Source organism: Eupeodes corollae, chromosome 3, assembly GCF_945859685.1.
Source record: "Eupeodes corollae chromosome 3, idEupCoro1.1, whole genome shotgun sequence".
NCBI lineage: Eukaryota > Metazoa > Arthropoda > Insecta > Diptera > Syrphidae > Eupeodes > Eupeodes corollae.
The window spans coordinates 56,955,775-56,961,188 of NC_079149.1; positions in this window are offsets into that span (position 1 = coordinate 56,955,775).

The window sequence follows — 5,414 nt, forward strand, 5'->3', positions numbered from 1 at the left end:
AGAAGAGTTGCCAGTTTTGAATTAATTATTCTGCTAGTAAGCATTAAATGAATTAACTCCCGAAGCGAACTCTCTACATTTAGAGATGTCAGTGCAGAAGTGATTGCAGATGTGTGCACGTTGTTAAAGGCACCTTCGATGTCAAGGAAAGCAACCATAGTGAACTCTTTATGATGGAGGGAATATTCGATGGTGCGTACTAAAGTGTGTAACGCTGTTTCCACCGATTTACCCTTACAGTAGGCATGTTGAGACGAAGACAGAAGTCTTGTATCGATACGTGCCCTTAAATGGATATCAATCAATCTTTCCAGGGTCTTAAGAAGGAATGATGATAGACTTATAGGTCGTAAATCTTTAGGATTAACTTGGGAGCATTTACCTGCGTTAGGTATAAAGACAACTTTAACTTCTCTCCATGCCGAGGGAACATGGACCAGGTAAAGACAGCTGGTAAAAATTGCCTCAAGGATTGGTGCAATTATATCAGAAGCTTTTTGTAATTCGGCCGATATTATTCCATCTGGTCCTGCAGATTTAAATGGTTTGAAGCTGTTGAGAGCCCATTGTAGCTTATCCTTTGTGATCAGACCTTGTGGATATGTTGTATTTGAACTTGAACGTGCAAAGCTGTTGCAAGTTTCGGTAAGAGAACTACCAGGAAAGTAAGTGTCCAATAGTAGGTTCAGCGATTCATTACTTGAATTAGTCCAGGAGCCGTCTGCATTTTTCAAGCAGCTTGGCATAGCTGGATTAGTTGAAAGAATTTTCCGTAATCTAGAGGCTTCAGAAGTTTCTTCTATCATGCCACAGAAGGATCGCCAAGAAGATCGCTTGGATTTCCTTAGTGCCTTCTTGTAGATTCTTAGGGATTCTTTGTAGGAGTCCCAATGAGAGGCTTGTCTTGCAGCTTTGGCCCGGTTGAAAAGTTTCCTGCATTCCTTCCTGAGCGAGTCAAGCTCTGAGGCCCACCATTGTGGTTTCCTCTTTCCTCTTATGTGTATAAGTGGACAAGAAATTTCTAGCGATCTGTTCATAGCTGAGGTAAGGTCATTGACTTTGTTGTCAAGTTCGTTAGCGTTAGAGGAAGGACTAGATAGTCCAAGTTCTAGTAAACTCTGTAATAAGTCCCTGTATAAAGCCCAGTCAGTTTTCCAATAGTTTCGAAAAGTTAGAAGAAAGCTTTAAATACATTTATAAACTTTGGAATTTCTGAAGATCACTTAAACGAAGCAAACATTGACAAGTACAAGGTTATGCTCTTTCAGAAAGAAAGCGGTAAAGCTTCAAGGGCAGAACAATATAGAAGTTCGATTTAAGAGATCTAGAAGTTGTCAAGTATGCTGGAGTTAACTTTTAATCTAAATATGGAAGAACACTTTGAATGAAAAGCTGACGAGGCCAGAACTTACTTACTTACTTAAGGTGGCGCTACAGCCCTGTGTGAATTATGGGCCTCACTCAACAAACTTCTCCATCTACCTCCGTCCCTAGCTAGATGTCTCCAGTTTCACGCTCCAAGTTGGATGAAGTCACCTTTCACTTGTGCGTGCCACCTGATCCGCGGTCTTCCTCTACTGCTCTGTCCTGTGGGTGTGGAATCGAAGACTTTCCGGGCCGGAGCATTGGTTTCCATGCGCTCTAACTGAACCAGCCATCTTAGTCGTTGGACTTTTACTCTTCTGGCTAAGTCTACGTTCGCTGTACAGCCCGTACAGCTCGTAGTTCCATCTTCTCCTCCACTCCCCTTCGATGCATACGGGACCGTAGATCACACGAAGAACTTTTCTCTCCAACCGACCCAAGGTTCTTTCATCCGCTTTTGTCATAGTCCATGCTTCTGCACCGTATAGCAGGACGGGGATGATAAGGGTCTTACATAGCAACACTTTGGTCCCTCGAGAGAGGACTTTACCACTCAATTGCTTTCTTAGTCCAAATAAACAGCGGTTAGCAAGAGTTATTCTGCTTTTGATCTCAGCGCTGATGATGTTTTCTGCGTTTACAGCGGAGCCTAGGTAGACGAAGTCCTTGGCTCCCTCAAAGTTACGTCTGTCGATTGTGACGTTTTGACCAAGACGTTGGTGTTGTATGTCCTTTCTTGACGACAGCATGTACTTTGTTTTGCCCTCATTAACCGTTAAACCCATTTTTGCCGCCTCTGCCTCAATACTCACAAAAGCCCCATTAACATCACGCTGAGTTCTTCCAATTATATCAATGTCATCAGCATATGCCAGTAATTGGACAGACTTTTGAAAGATTTTGCCTCTATTGTTGACGTGTGAGCTCTGCACTATTCTTTCAAGCACGATGTTCAAAAAATCACATGACAGCGCACCACCTTGTGTTAAGCCTTTATTGACATCGAAAGGTTCTGTTAAGCTGTTTCCAACCTTTATGGAGCAGCGTGAATTCTCCATGGTCATCCTGCACAAACGGAATAGTTTGGCAAACAATACGGCCTAATTATGCCGCCAGCACATAAACCGCATCAAACAGTCACTCTTTGTGCATGCATTGGTTTCTCGACAATTACTTATATATTATCATTCGTCCAAATCCGGCAATTCTACAATCTTCTGACGTGAAAATTTGCCATTGTTCATACATTGTTACCATTTTTTGCCACCATTCTGACCATTGAAGACGCTTGAAATGGTCAAGAGGCTTTAGTTCATGAGCCAATTGCACCTTGTAAGCGTGTAAGTGCAAGTCCTTATACATAATGTTCATCAAGGACGAGCAAGAGAGGCCATTACATGACTGAAATGTTTGCACGATTTTTCCGATTTTATTCACATTTGGACGAATAAATTGGTCGAAAAAATGACGAAGTGCACGATATGAATTTTTTTTTATTCAATCATTATCATAAAGTTGGTGTATCTTTCCATTGTTCAAATTGTGTTGATCAGAAATTGAGGTGTGGTTCACATTCGACACTGGCCCTTAAAGTTTAACCACACTTTGAAAAAAATATTGACTTAAGTCCTAAATATAGGGACTTCAGTGCAACAGCCCAATCAGTTTTATTTTATGAAGCGTAGGTCGGCTATGGAAATCATCATATTTTTTCTATATAAAATCTTCTCACTGCCAATTATTACATCAAATTACGCTATTCATTTACAACCCTTAAACTTAATGCTGAATACCTGGTAAATATAACTCATATGAAAGATACAAGACTTTCAAAGATGGTCTGACAAACAAATTTGCTACCAAGATTGGACAAAGCTGGCAGTGGACGGTGGTATAAGTATAACCTTACCACTGCTGCACCCAATAACCTCAAGTCAAAGTTTTTATCTTAAATTAAATTCTTATGGTTGAAGTTTTATGATTAAGACTGCTTAAACTTAAGCCATTGTGACAAATTTTACTTAAATATTTTTTAGCTTTGATAAAGTACCACTTTTTCTCGACTTCAATATCTGTAACGCATTAAAGTAGACAAAGATAAATTAAAGCAGCGCATGAAAAGCTTAAGTTCATTAAAAATATCAAGCTTTAAGTACTTTAGTCAATATTATATACCAACATTAAGTATCTATAGAACCGTTCGATTTTGTACCTCCAACGGCACTGGCATGGTACTTTACGCTGCTCCTCCTCCGGGTTTGTAAGTAAACAAAGATAATATTTCAACAATCGCTGCATTATCTGCCTGAGAATAAAAGCTCTGTGTTTTCATAATTCCTGTTTCCCTTACGGCAAAGGATAACGATAGAAAACTTAATGTATATAGTCACCAGGACGCAGTCACCGTCATCGTCATCGCGGATGCACGCAAGTGTGGACATAATATATAACCATAAAACCCATATATACTGTACTTCAGCTTGATACCTACAGCTAGCTTGCTAGCTAGTTATAGGTTTAGGTATACATAGCGATGCTTGCTTAAACTATGACGATGACAATAGCCATTTCCTCATTTGCATATCTTAATTACTTTTTTTTCCAGTTCCGTTACGACATTAATGCCCTCTCTTGCACAATGAGAAGCGAGTTCTTTCAATTAAGTTTCCATATCTAAGGCGTACCAGAAAGTGAGCAGGAGCGCACACAAACAAACAAACAGACGACAAAGAAAAAACTGAAAAACTAGATAAAGAGCAAAATGAAAAGAAGACAAAATTAAAAAGCAAACGAAAAATAAAAAAAACACCCATAGGGTTAGTTGACTGGAGCCTGTTATCTCATCCTTTACATGCCATTAAAAGGACATTAGGGATCGAAAGATATTTGCATTTTTCCTTCTGCGTAAGATACTGTCTTGATGTGGATGCAAAAGGTAAGAAGTCACACCATCCGCATCGACCAGGACCTTGGGCTATATAAATAACAGTGTCCATTAAAAGTAAGGACTTCAAATCCTGGTTCATTCAAAAAAAAAATGAAAGTGAGTAGTGCCTATGGTATGATGGTCAGTACGTTGGACTGTCATGCTAGAGATCTTGGGTTCGATCCCTGCCATCTAAAGGTTTTTTCAAACAGTAAAGCCTCTTGCGAGGAATTGACAAATTTTCAAAAAGTATTTCTTGTCATGAAAAATGCTTTCTCAAAATTCGATATCTCAAAAATAGGTTAAGATTTTTTAACGAAATTCAAACGTATTCTTATAATTACTAAATAACTGCATGGCAAAAATATTTCTAATAAAATTGAAATATTTTATGCATCACAAAAATAATTAGAAAAAAAAAAAACGTTGTAACTATTTTCTAAAAAGTATGTTTTTTTTTGAGAAATTAAATGGCAATTAAGTTTTTGAAGATAAACTTATTTTAAAGGTATATTTAAAAGTCTTAAAATAAAGGAGAAGAAAATCCTCGCACCTATGTACCCTAGCAGGGGGACACAAACACTGTAAAAATAAGTTGGTGTTATTTCTCAGAATGATTTGGACTTTTAACTTTATCAAAGTGCAATATGATAAACTGCTGAAAATTGGCCTTATTTGACTTCCGTAAAGAGCACTTAAGCCAATTTTTGAAAGATGACCTTAATTCACTCGGTCTTATTTCACCGCAAGCTATTTATTAACTGACTTCTTTTAGCAGCAAGTTTGTGCAAACATCAAACTTGTATTTTCTTTAATTCTGTTAAGTTACTAATGAGAATTTTTACATTATTTAGGAATACGAAGTGTTTCATAGACATGATATGGATTGAGGGTATTTATCACGCCTCTTGAATTAAAACTTTCTAGTTTCCTTCTTTTATCTTTACCGTATTATATATTATATCGAAAAATACTTATAACTTCAATTATCTTTCAGTCAATAACATTTTTTGCGATGTTTCTCAACAAAGTTAAAATTCAGTAAGAATTTGAAGTTTCAATTTTTAGTTAAAGTAACAATGTCGGATATTTAGAACTTTACTCTCTTTTGTAAGGGTAGAAA